Consider the following 14,803-nt stretch of genomic DNA (forward strand, 5'->3'; position numbering starts at 1 on the left):
CTGCCGTCTGATCCCCCTGGAGGGTCTACCTACCGCCATGACCACTGCAGAACTGATGTTCAACCATGTTTTTCGTCATTATGGAATACCCGAAGACATAGTCTCCGACAGAGGGCCCCAATTTATCTCCCACGTCTGGAAGGCGTTGTTCTCCCTCCTGGGTGTGACCCTCAGCCTGTCATCCGGATACCATCCTCATCGAACAGGCAGACGGAACGGAAGATCCAGGAGATAGGCCGCTTCCTGCGTACCTTCTGTCATGGCCACCAGAACTCCTGGAACCAGTACCTGGGTTGGGCCGAGTACGCACAAAACTCCCTCCGACAAGCCACAACTGGACTAACACCGTTTCAGTGCATACTCGGCTACCAACCCCCACTGTTCCCCTGGGATGGGGAACCCTCCAACGTTCCGGCAGTCGACTACTGGTTCCGGGAGAGCGAGAGGGTTTGGGACTTGGCTCACCACCAACTGCAGAGTGCCCTGCGCAGACGCAAGATGACAGCCGACCTTCGGCGCTCCGACGCTCCAGTCTACCAACCCGGGCAGAAGGTCTGGCTGTCCACCAGGGACATCAGAATGCGTCTGCCCTGCAAGAAGCTGAGTCCCCGCTTCATTGGCCCGTTCACCATCATCCGACAGATCAACCCTGTCACGTACCGCCTCCAACTCCCTGCACAGTACAGAAGAATTCATCCCACATTCCATGTTTCTGTTAAAACCTCACCACCCTTCTGTTCTTCCCTCCACAGAACCTGACGTGGCAGCCGTCGAGCCCCCCCTTCCACTCATCCTGGATGATGGCACTGCATACGTGGTTCACGAGATTCTGGATTCCCGGCGCCGTGGTGGTCAATTGGAGTATCTGGTTGACTGGGAAGGCTATGGCCCCGAGGAACGCCCATGGGTCCCCAAGAATGATATCCTTGATCCTATTCTGTTACAGACTTTCCACACCAACCACCCGGACAGACTAGTGTTAATTTCGTCAGACGAGACGAGACGAAATATGTTCGTCAACAACCTTTTTTTTCATGACTAAGACGAGACGATGACAAGACTGCACCACTGTCCAAAAACGCTGACTAAGACTAAATTAACATGCATTATTGTTGACGAAAAAAGACGAGACAAATGTTTTGTATAAAATAAAAACTAAGATAAAATCTCTCTTCAATTTCGTCTACAATCGTCGCTGCTTTTTCATCAGCTGTTACGCCTTTAAAATTTTCAGAACGAGTTCGCGGCTTCGCGCTGTTGCTCAAGTTTAGCCTCGTTGAAGCCTTGTTTACACTGCATGCGTGTGCGGCTCGTTACGGCTCCGGCAAGGTGTTGTTCCTTCCTCTGCGCGATGTCAACTCAAACAAAGAAATTTCAAGTTTTTCAACTTCGAATCTCTTGTCGTCAGTTTCTAGTGATGTAAAATATGAGCGGGAGTTTACACAGGGTGATTATTTTGACTTTGTTTTGTATTTGAGCTGCGCGTCTTGGAGGCGAGGCGCCTATCTTTAGCGAAGCGGCGCGTTGAGCCGCTTCTCAAACGCACCGCGGCGCGGCTGGTGTAAACACAAGCATTGACTAGAGTGGCCGTGTATCAGCTCCGGTAGCCGCGTCGCAGCCGTAACGAGCCGCACACGCGTGCAGTGTAAACGAGGCTTTACAGGACTCATACGCCTGTGGCTGCAACACGAAACTGCTGAACACACAACACCCAAAGCGAACACGAGTGACGAGCGACGACGACATGCTAGCTTTTGAGTTGTGTTGGTTAAAATAAAATACTCTTCAGAACAGGTTAATCACTTGTGAATGTGTCTCCTAAATCAGAAATTGAAAACCAGACACGTTTAACATTTGCATTCAACAAAAATCTTTCAACAAGTGTATTTTGTCAGGTAATTATGACATTTAACCAATGTTTGAGATATGTGAAACACTTTTTTTACTGAAATGTTTATCAGTAATAATCTCAGTAATAATGTGTTATTTTTAAAAAAAGACTACAATTTTTTGACTAAAACTAGACTAAAATGACGAGACGCTTAGTCGACTAAAACTTGACTAACAAAAAAAGATATGTGAATGACTAAATATGACTAAAACTAACAAGGACATTTGGCACAAGACTAAGACTAAGACTAAATTAAAAATAGGTGACGAAATTAACACTAGGACAGACCTGCCCCACGCCCTAGAGGACGACCACCGCGACGTCGGGGTCCTCGGCCGTCAGGAGCGGGCCGTCGGAGGGGGGGTACTGTCACAGACACGTCAGGTTCCACCTCACTCCCTTACCCACGCACTCAATCACCAGCCTACTGATCACCGCCACCTGAAGCTCATCAGCACTGCTATCACCACCACCATAAAACCTCCACACTCACACACATTCACTGTCTGGTCTCGTTTGCACTACAAACACTTGTATGCTTACCTTAAGGACTCCAAACGCCATACTTACCTGCTCCAGTCGTCTTCTTCATCTCCTTCGTCTCCTGTTCTCCTCGTGTGCCTACCTGCCTGTGTGTGAGTGTCTCCGCCATCATCCTCCAACGCCAGTCTCCATCCGCATCTGGAAAACACCACAAGGACAGTATCACCCTCTCTTCATCATTCAAGAACTGCTTAAACATCTCTCCATTACCATTTGCTCTGCTGTTTCAACAATAAACAAACCTGTGTTGCTTTTACATCTGCCTCCGTGTCTACATTGTAACACACACACACACACACACACACAGATTTGTTTTGCTATCTTAGTAAGGACTCTCCATAGACGTAATGGTTTTTATACTGTACAAACTGTATATTGTCCCCTACACTAACCCTAAACCTACCCATCACAGAAAACATTCTGCATTTTTACATTTTTAATAAAACATTGTTTAGTATGTTTTTAAAGCTATTTTAAATATGAGGACTCATGAAATGTCCTTATATTGCATGTTTACATCGTAATACCAGTGTAATACCCATGTCAATATACAAACACACACACACACACACACACACACACACACACACATCATGTTTTGTGCTCTGTTACATTTTAGATCTCAATTATTTATCACGCATTTCGTTTTTGTGCTTTAAGTTTGTATTTTATCTTTAATAATGGATTCACTGCTAAACTGATCTGAACTGAACTGAGAGAGTGAAGAGTGTGTCATTGTTCTCTACAGGTTGAGATATTGTGGAGTCACAGATGAAGGTTGTGCTGCTCTGACTTCAGCTCTGAGATCAAACCCCTCACACCTGAGACAACTGAGTCTGACATTGAATAAAATAGGAAATTCAGTGAATCTGCTGTCATGTACTACAGGATCCTCACTGTAAACTGGAGAAACTGTGGTAAGATCATATTTGACTCTCACACATGAATCGCAATGTAAAGTATATTTAAGGTGTAAAGAGAAATGAAGGACATGCTGGATTTATTCTTTCTGTTCATGTTTATCTTTCTGCATTGACACTTTCAAAAGTATTGTTTTTCATTTTGTAAAATCACACACACACACACACACACACACACATTTTGTGCTCTGTGACATTTCAGATCTCAGTGATTTAACACACATAATAATTTGTGTTTTAAGTTTATATTTTCTCTTTAATAATGGATTCACTGCTAAACTGATCTGATCTGAACTGAGAGAGTGAAGAGTGTGTCATTGTTCTCTACAGGTTGAGAGATTGTGGAGTCACAGATGAAGGTTGTGCTGCTCTGACTTCAGCTCTGAGATCAAACCCCTCACACCTGAGAGAACTGGATCTGTCACTGAATAAAATAGGAAAATCAGTGAATCTGCTGTCTGATGTACTACAGGATCCTCACTGTAAACTGGAGATACTGTTGTAAGATCATATTTGACTCTCACACATGAATCACAATGTAAAGTATATTTAAGGTGTAAGAGAAATGAAGAACATGCTGGATTCAATCTTACTGTTCATCGTATTTATCTTTCTGCATTGTATTGTTTTTCATTTTGTAAAATCACACACACACACACACACACACACTGGTTTGTTTTGCTATCAAAGTAAGGACATTCCATAGGTGTAATATATATATTCTGTTTAGTATGATTATAAAGCTATTTTAAATATGAGGACTCATGAAATGTGCTCATATTGCATGTTTATGTCGTAATACCAGCGTAATACCCATGTCATTATACAAATTTGTGTCTCACACACACACACACACACACACATACTTGTTTTTGTGAAATGTGGGGACATTCCATAGGCGTAATGGTTTTTATACTGTACAAACCGTATTTTCTATCCCCCTACACTACCCCTACCCCTAAACCTAACCCTCACAGGAAACTGTGCACACTTTTACTTTGTCACAAAAACTCATTCTGTGTGATTTATAAGCCTTTTGAAAAGTGGGGACATGCTGAATGTCCTCATATTTCACCTCTTTTTGTAATACCTATGTCATACCCATGTCATTATACACATTTGTGTCCTGATATTTCACAAAAACAAGTACACACACACACACACACACACACACACATATCATGTTTTGTGCTCTTTTACATTTTAGATGTCAATGATTTATCACACATTTAGTTTTTGTGCTTTAAGTTTGTTTTTTTCTCTTTAAAGTCCCCCTGTAGTCAATTATTGTATCCCTTAAAACTCATCTTTTATCACCAAAATGACATACTTTTAAAGAAATTCAAGTAAAAAAAATTATTCATGCCTTAAAATAGCTTGAATGTAACTCTACAGCCTTGCCTCATTTAATGTATCACGTCCTGATATTGCTGAGTTAGATGCGTTCCTGGGTCAACATATTTTGTTGATCCTGGAACAACATTCTAGTCTGAAAATTTAGTCTTAACCCTATTCCTACCCCTAAACCTAACCCTACCCATAAGTTATCCAAAAAATCAGAGGGAAATGATAGATGAATAACACTAATGTAGAAGCAACAATTCATGATTTTAAGCCTAAACTAAAGTCAGCTGTCACTTTACTTTGGCGCGAGCTGCTATGCGCACGCACACTTGACACAGCCCTTGCGGCGGTTCTGTCATTAATTAATATGAATTAATATGATTAGCCATTTGCTTGACTATGTTATCAAACGTAGGTTATCTGCTAAAAATGTGTTGCTAATGTTACACACACACAGTTCCAGTTCTTCATGTCAGAGTCAGACAAACTTCTAACAATCAGTATCCTTGCAAACGCTTTGAACGTCAGAACGTCAGTGGAGAAAGGCTTATAGTTCATCATAACATCGCAATAGACTCGCTATATTGATAAATCTACACAATTTTTCATATCAACAGAAAATATACAGGGATAACCTGGCTTCTCTCGAGACTTTCCTGCTTCAGAGCAGTCATGATTAATCATATGCTAAAGCCTGCCAGCAGGGTTAGGCAAAAGTACATCAAAATGTATTTTAAAGTAAAATACTAAATACCTTAATTTTAAGTGTATCAAAATAAACTACAAAATACAGCAGGCACACCATGTATCGAAATAAACTACTGTATTTTTGTATTTTAAAAATACTAAAAAATACTTTTATAAGGGAGCATGAAATTTCTTTGCAAACCTTCCATCAACTGGCGATTTGATCAATCCCTTCACCATTATACTGACTCAGTTGATTAAGTAAACAATGTTTGATAGCAACAGCTTTTCTCTGCCCGAGTCAATCAATAAATCTGACATATGAAACCAGTTAAAGGGTTAGTTCACCCAAAAATGAAAATTCTGTCATTTATTACTCACCCTCATGCCGTTCCACACCCGTAAAACTTTCGTTCATCTTCGGAACACAAATTAAGATATTTTAGTTGAAATCCGATGGCTCAGTGAGGCCTTCATAGGGAGCAATGACATTTCCTCTCTCAAGATCCATAAAGGTACTAAAAACATACAAACCCGATTCCAAAAAAGTTGGGACACTGTACAAATTGTGAATAAAAAAGGAATGCAATAATTTACAAATCTCATAAACTTAAATTTTATTTACAATACAATATAGATAACATATCAAATGTTGAAAGTGAGACATTTTGAAATGTCATGCCAAATATTGGCTCATTTTGGATTTCATGAGAGCTACACATTCCAAAAAAGTTGGGACAGGTAGCAATAAGAGGCCAGAAAAGTTAAATGTACATATAAGGAACAGCTGGAGGACCAATTTGCAACTTATTAGGTCAATTGGCAACATGATTGGGTATAAAAAGAGCCTCTCAGAGTGGCAGTGTCTCTCAGAAGTCAAGATGGGCAGAGGATCACCAATTCCCCCAATGCTGCAGCAAAAAATAGTGGAGCAATATCAGAAAGGAGTTTCTCAGAGAAAAATTGCAAAGAGTTTGAAGTTATCATCATCTACAGTGCATAATATCATCCAAAGATTCAGAGAATCTGGAACAATCTCTGTGCGTAAGGGTCAAGGCCGGAAAACCATACTGGATGCCCGTGATCTTCGGGCCCTTAGATGGCACTGCATCACATACAGGAATGCTACTGTAATGGAAATCACAACATGGGCTCAGGAATACTTCCAGAAAACATGTTCGGTGAACACAATCCACCGTGCCATTCGCCGTTGCCGGCTAAAACTCTATAGGTCAAAAAAGAAGCCATATCTAAACATGATACAGAAGCGCAGGCATTTTCTCTGGGCCAAGGCTCATTTAAAATGGACTGTGGCAAGGTGTAAAACTGTTCTGTGGTCTGACGAATCAAAATTTGAAGTTCTTTTTGGAAAACTGGGACGCCATGTCATCCGGACTAAAGAGGACAAGGACAACCCAAGTTGTTATCAGCGCTCAGTTCAGAAGCCTGCATCTCTGATGGTATGGGGTTGCATGAGTGCGTGTGGCATGGGCAGCTTACACATCTGGAAAGGCACCATCAATGCTGAAAGGTATATCCAAGTTCTAGAACAACATATGCTCCCATCCAGACGTCGTCTCTTTCAGGGAAGACCTTGCATTTTCCAACATGACAATGCCAGACCACATACTGCATCAATTACAACATCATGGCTGCATAGAAGAAGGATCCGGGTACTGAAATGGCCAGCCTGCAGTCCAGATCTTTCACCCATAGAAAACATTTGGCGCATCATAAAGAGGAAGATGTGATAAAGAAGACCTAAGACAGTTGAGCAACTAGAAGCCTGTATTAGACAAGTATGGGACAACATTCCTATTCCTAAACTTGAGCAACTTGTCTCCTCAGTCCCCAGACGTTTGCAGACTGTTATAAAAAGAATAGCAGATGCCACACAGTGGTAAACATGACCTTGTCCCAACTTTTTTTGAGATGTGTTGATGCCATGAAATTGAAAATCAACTTATTTTTCCCTTAAAATTATACATTTTCTCAGTTTAAACATTTGATATGTCATGTATGTTGTATTCTGAATAAAATATTGAAATTTGAAACTTCCACATCATTGCATTCTGTTTTTATTCACAATTTGTACAGTGTCCCAACTTTTTTGGAATCGGGTTTGTATTTAAATCAGTTCATGTGAGTGCAGTGGTTCAATATTAATATTATAAAGCGATGAGAATATTTTTGGTGCACCAAAAAAATACAAAATAGCAACTTATATAGTGATGGCCGATTTCAAAACAATGCTTCAGGAAGCTTCGGAGTATTATGAATCAGCGTATCAAATCAGCAGGTGTTCGGAGTGCCAAAGTCACATGATTTCAGCCGTTGGCAGTTTGACATGCGTTCTGAATCATGATTCGATAAGCTGATTCATTGTGCTCCGATGCTTCCTGAAGCAGTGATTTGAAATCGGCCATCACTAAATAAGTCGTTATTTTGTTTGTTTGTTTTGGCGCACCAAAAATATTCTCGCCGCTTCATAATATTAATATTGAAGCACTGTACTCACATGAACCGATTTTTGTTTTTAGTACTTTTATGGATCTTGTGAGAGGAAATGTCATTGCTCCCTTTGCAGGCCTCACGGAGCCATCGGATTTCAACTAAAATATCTTCATTTGTGTTCCGAAGATGAATGAAGGTCTTACGGGTGTGGAACGGCATGAGCGTGAGTAATAAATGACAGAATTTTCATTTTTGGGTGAACTAACCCTTTAAATGCACAATATGTAGGATTTTTAGATTAAAATACATTTACATTTAGTCATCTAGCAGATGCTTTTCTCCAAAGCGACTTACTAAATATCCAAACAACACTAGAACAATGTTATATATTTTGTTGACTTGTGTACTTACATTATCACAAATGTTTCCAAGAATGTTTAAATCCAGAGAAATAAGCAGTTTTAACCAGGACACAGACCGTGTCCGTGCGTCGCCTATCAATGACATCATTACCCTTGATTTCCGGTTTTATTTTGTGGAAACCATGGAAACATCAAAGACACTTTAGTATATTATGTGTTTTATTAGACAGGGGAGCAACTGTTTGGAAACATTCATCGACAGAAAACTCATCATGTTTTATAGCTCAATACAGTAAGTCTTATTGTTTAAATCTCTTCTTGATTTACAGAGAGTACCATGTTTTACCATGCCTAATATCGATCTAGCTTACTGCAGTATCTCATAGTAGCTGCTGAGCAAATGCACAGAGTAGCACTATAACAACTTTAAACACACAAATCTAATATGATAAACAGCGCTGCGTTACCCCACATACTCAGAAGAAAGCTTTAATAGATCAAATATTCACATATCCCTGTGATCTCCCAGATTAGTTAGTTTTAATGTAACAAACAGTTTAATGTTTGCGAATGACTCATAATTGTATCCTAATTTAGTTACTTGGTGTTTGGTAACGAAGGGCCTACTTTGCATCAGCAACAATGACTCAATGACAAACAAGTCATTTATAAGATGACAACTGATGGCTCCTGTATTCATAGCAATTAGTTTCTAACTAATTAATCATTTGATTTTTAATCATAAATATAGGAGGCTGCTGCTCGATATAGTAGTTTAAGAACATTATGTAAATTGGTAAACTATTTAGCCTAGGCTACTAAAACGAACACCAAAAAAAATTATAGCAATTTATGCAAAAAAAAAAAAAAAATGATGTAAATGTAACTAGTTCACTCTTCCAACTATGGTGACCAAAAAACAAACTATAATGTAATCAGGGAGAAAAAAACTTCATATATCACAAAAAAGGTCATTTATTTATACAAGTAAATCAATAAATACAACAAGATACATATGACAAAAGTTCCTTCCTCTCTGGATCCCAACACAAGCCAGCTCTTTACACAGAACGATTTGAAAGAAAGAGTAAAGTAAATTACATAAACAACCCCAAAATCATATTAAATAAGTACAACACTCAAAAAACACTCATATAATTACACTGCAAACATAAACCACATGCAAAAAAATTAGTTCATGTGTTTTAAAGCATCATTCTGATTTAGGGAATATAGAGGTTGGCTGGCAACACGAGGCTGGGAAGTGATACAAATAAAAAGAAAAAAAAGAAAAATACAAAAAAAAACCCCGCTAGCCAGTCCCGTTCATACAACAATCATAAACTCTAATTGCGCTGGAGGTATACAGCGTGCACATGCAAGGACGGGCTAGCGAGAAAAACAAAACAAAAACAAACAGGAGGAACAGCGATCAACTTGTCACAGACACGTCAGGCTCCACCTCCCTGCAATACCCACGCACTCAATCACCGGAATTCTAATCACCGCCACCTGCACCTGCATCATCCCCATAATCACCAGCACTATATAGCCCACACTCACACACACAGTAGTTGTCCGGTCTCGTTCGTTATACAGACTCATGTATACTTACCTCAAGGACTCCAACTTGCTAATTACCTGCTACCAGCGATCCCAGTATCTCCAGCGTCTCCAGTCTTCCTCCTGTGTTCCTCCCTCTGTGTGTGTGAGTGTTCCTCGTCAGCCATTCTCCATCTCTCCAACCACGACTTCCATCTACAAGCAACAAGGACAGTATCAATTCCCTATCATCACCTTTGAACTCTCTATCCACCATATACTCACCTGCTCTTTGCTGAATATCAATAAACAACCTTACTTGCTTTTACTTCTGCCTCCGTGCCGTCTGTACCGTAACACAACTAAACCAAATATGAAAATAATAAAAAAAAACACAATTAACAATACTCAATAATCACACTATTCTTTAATATCATTAAAAATAATAAAATCAAACCACTTAAATGTTATAAATACCCTCTCCATTTACCTGCAACACAGCCATGAACCAATATCCGAGATCAAACGAGGACGGGCGTGACCGCTAAATCCACGATGTTTACACCTACATTAAAAACATCAAACCCTTTGATGAAACACCACTTTGTAAAGATAAACATAGATATTCATTTAGCCTACCTGTTCACCCAAACAGTGTCCATACACAAACCAATGCAGAAGCGGTACCAGTCAGCACAATGTTTACATCTGCATTAAAAACATAGCACCCTGATTTAATAAAGCAAGGCTTAGTGAACATAAAACAAAGTTAACATCCACTTAGCCTACCTGCTCATTCAGACCATATCTGTGCACAAACAGCACTATGAGCCAACACTCTTCCACACAAAAAGATCAGACCCCATCTTCAGGTACCCTTCTAGGTACCCTTTCTGCTTAAAAACCCACTAATTACCTATCTGGCCACGCCCTTCAATAGTTGTAGTCACCTCGCCGGCTACATAAAGCTGGCAGCCTTCTTCCATATGGATCAATTTTCTGTTCTGATCTCAACAAGTCTGGGCAAACTTGTGAGTGGGCACCAATCAGAGGCCGCAATTTAATGATGTCATCATGTAGACTTTGTAACAGAGTTCGTAATGCAAGGAAGGAAGACGACAAGGGTCGGCTGTGGCTACTGGCTGCTTTATTAATCCAAGTAAACAAAAAGGTGTGCAGACAGGCACAAAAACAGTCATAAATAATATCATGATTCACTCCCACAGTTTCAGTAGGTCTCCAGGAGTGCAGCAGCCAGTAGTCCTTCTCTCTCTCGCTCGCTCCTGTTTCTCCTGGCGTTAAATACTCTCTCCACGCCAATTACTGTAACGAGAGACAGGTGTTTGTTATTTGTGCTTAACCCGCTCATCCACCGCGCGTCTCCTGACGCTCTCCCCCGCTGCAGCGTTCGCTGAACCACGCCCCCCTTGCCACATACCCCCACCGCCCCCCCATTTCTGGAGAGGAAATCGGCCACAGCCATCTGAACACCCGGCCTGTGGACCACCTTGAATTTAAAAGGCTGTAAAGCTAGATACCAACGGGTGATCCGCGCGTTGGTATCCTTCATGCGGTGGAGCCACTGCAGAGGGGCGTGGTCCGAACAGAGGGTGAATTCCCGTCCCAGGAGATAATAGCGGAGGGTGAGGACAGCCCACCTGATGGCCAAACACTCCTTCTCCACGGTGCTGTACTTAGTCTCTCTCTTGGAGAGCTTGCGACTAATGTACAGCACCGCCCGTTCCTCACCCTCTATCTCCTGGGACAGGACAGCACCCAGCCCCCGGTCCGACGCGTCAGTCTGCAACAAGAAAGGGAGAGAGAAATCAGGAGAGTGAAGCAACGGCCCGCCACACAGAGCAGCCTTTACTTGGGTAAACGCCTGCTGGCACAGCTCCGTCCACTGGACCGTATCTGGTGCCTCCTTTTTAGTAAGATCAGTCAAGGGGCTGGTGAGGTCCGAATAATTAGGCACAAACCTTCTATAATATCCCGCCAGCCCCAAGAACTGTCTCACCTCCTTTTTGGTCTTAGGGCGCGGACAGGTCGCAACTGCTGCAGTCTTATCAATTTGGGGACGCACCTGTCCATGTCCCAAGTGGAAGCCCAGATACTTTACCTCCACGCGCCCAATCGCACACTTCTTCGGGTTGGCCGTGAGCCCAGCTCCTCTCAGCGACCTCAGGACTGCCCTCAGATGCTGCATATGCCGCTGCCAATCGTTACTAAATATAATAATATCGCACACTTCATCACTGGGCATCTGTCCACAAAATGGTCCGGGTCCCCGCAACGCCAGCAGGCCGGCCCAGACCTCCCTGCCGCTCCAGTGGCAGTGATAAACTGCTCCAGTACCACTCGGTCGATGATCATCTCCACGTCGCTTCCGTCGGCCAGCAACCATTTGCGGCAGGAGTCCCGGAGCTGTTGGGCCATCACGAAGGGCCGGCCGGACTCCGCCAGCTCCAAGGACCGGAACCGCTGGCGGTGTTGTTCAGGGCTCCGGCCGACCCGCTGGATGATGGCCCTCTTCAGATCTTCAAACACCAGGAGGTTCTGCACCGGAAGCTGCTGTGCCACGGCCTGGGACTCCCCGGAGAGCAGCGGGACCAGGCGCATCGGCCACTGATCCTTTGGCCATCCACAGACCTCGGCCGTCCTCTCGAAGAGGCCGAGGAACGCCTCCGGGTCGTCCTCAGGCCCCATCTTGTGAAGTGGAATGCTGGCGGGCACAGCTCGTTGTTCCAGGGCTTCCGGCCGAACCTCCCGGTCCATCCAGCTCCGGAACCTCTCGCGGTCTTCCTGCTGGACCTGGAGGACGGTTTGGAACCGCCTCTCCTGATCGTGACGTAAGTCCACCAGGGCCTGATGTTGTTCTCGCTGCATGACCGCGAGGGACGTGATGAGCTCCGCAAATGGTGCAGCAGAGGGCGTTTGCATGGCGGCGGCGTCCGTCTTCCTTCCCGGGTTTCGGCACCAGTGTAACAGAGTTCGTAATGCAAGGAAGGAAGACGATAAGGGTCGGCTGTGGCTACTGGCTGCTTTATTAATCCAAGTAAACAAAAAGGTGTGCAGACAGGCACAAAAACAGTCATAAATAATATCGTGATTCACTCCCACAGTTTCAGTAGGTCTCCAGGAGTGCAGCAGCCAGTAGTCCTTCTCTCTCTCGCTCGCTCCTGTTTCTCCTGGCGTTAAATACTCTCTCCACGCCAATTACTGTAACGAGAGACAGGTGTTTGTTATTTGTGCTTAACCCGCTCATCCACCGCGCGTCTCCTGACGCTCTCCCCCGCTGCAGCGTTCGCTGAACCACGCCCCCCTTGCCACAGACTTCTTACAAAGTATTTTAAAAATACAAAACACTAAAGTATTTTGATACAAAATACGAGCCATTTTCATCAACCTTATCAAATACAAATTACAAAATACTATTTGAAATACGTATTTGAAATACATGTATCATAAATACGGTTTTTGGTTTACAGCAGTTTCAAACATAAAATACTCAGCAATGGTGCTGACTTATGAATTTTCACAAGGTTTTTGTCTTAAAGCATATTAAAAACACTACATAAACATATAAACAACATTAAAAACTTGATTTTCACCACAGGGGGTCTTTAATAATGGATTCACTGCTAAACTGATCTGATCTGAACTGAGAGAGTGAAGAGTGTGTCATTGTTCTCTACAGGTTGAGTTATTGTGGAGTCACAGATGAAGGTTGTGCTGCTCTGACTTCAGCTCTGAGATCAAACCCCTCACACCTGAGAGAACTGAGTCTGTCTAAGAATAAAATAGGAAAATCGGTGAATCTGCTGTCTGATGTACTTCAGGATCCTCACTGTAAACTGGAGATACTGCGGTAAGATCATATTTGACTCTCACACATGAATCATAATGTAAAGTATATTTGAAGTGTTCAGCCTGTTTCTGCTGCTGTGAGTTCAGCTGATTGAGCTGTAAATGATTGAACACATGAGCTGCTCCTCAGTCACATGATACTGCAGGACTGAGAGTCACACTGAAATACACACTTTCACACAATCAACATTTCAGTCTCTTGACTTTAAAGGGTCATGTTTTAGCCTGGTTGACGTTCACACCTCTGAGCTGGAAAAACTTTGTAAAAATTGGCGTGTAAATTTCTGGAAAAGTGGGAGTGTAGAGGGGGGGAAGAGGGGAGAGAACAACCAATGAAACACAGACATAGAGCACACTCATTATACAGAATAATGAATATGAGCACAGAGAAAAATGACAACAAACTCCCAAGAGAGAAATGCGAAACAATATTTAAAAGGGCTAATAATACTTTCATTACGTTTATGAGCACTACAGTCTCGTGATAAATGACACATAGTTTAACAAAGAAAGAATAAAACAGTTTATTTTTTGTCCATTCTCTAAGTCTTTTGTTCATCAGGATAATAGCGTCATCACATTCAAATAGCTACACATATCAGTGTCCAGTTTGCACATAAACTGGACACTGATATGTGTCCAGTTTAAAAAAATATATAAACACTCATGTGCTGCTGCGCTGAGGGAAACATACACACGGCTCGCGTGTCCAAACGCAGAGGTGAATGAACAGCATTTTGTGAAATTTGAATTATCCGCTGTAATGCGATCTCATGCGAACAAATTTTCCATTTATGCTGGTAGATTACAGCAAAACAATGCACCTGCACCCAAACTTCTGTTCTGGATGCGTTGCAGGAAAACACATTGTGTTGTAGCACTGAGGAAACAAACACAACTATATGACCCATGTCTCTGAATGACAAGAGACTGAGGCAAGAGATCACTTCTTGCCTCAGACAAGAAGTGATCTACCTTTAGTGTTTTCAGTGATGTGCAGCCTATACATATCTGTTCACAGCTCAAAAAATGTGTTCTTGGGTTTCATGACACTTTAAACAGACTCGAGCTCAACACAACTGAGAAATGATGAACATGCTGGATTCATTCTTACTGTTCATCATGTTCATCTTTCTGCACTGACACTTTCTGAAGTATTGTTTTTCATTTTGTAAACACACACACATACACAC

At 42.2% G+C, this 14,803-nt stretch overlaps 1 pseudogene; it reads left to right on the forward strand.

Moving 5' to 3' along the window:
• Nucleotides 1-14,803, forward strand: part of LOC137004415 (NACHT, LRR and PYD domains-containing protein 3-like) — a 44,400-nt pseudogene that overhangs the window by 28,206 nt on the left and 1,391 nt on the right.

This window comes from Chanodichthys erythropterus, chromosome 17 (genome assembly GCF_024489055.1).
Source record: "Chanodichthys erythropterus isolate Z2021 chromosome 17, ASM2448905v1, whole genome shotgun sequence".
Lineage (NCBI taxonomy): Eukaryota > Metazoa > Chordata > Actinopteri > Cypriniformes > Xenocyprididae > Chanodichthys > Chanodichthys erythropterus.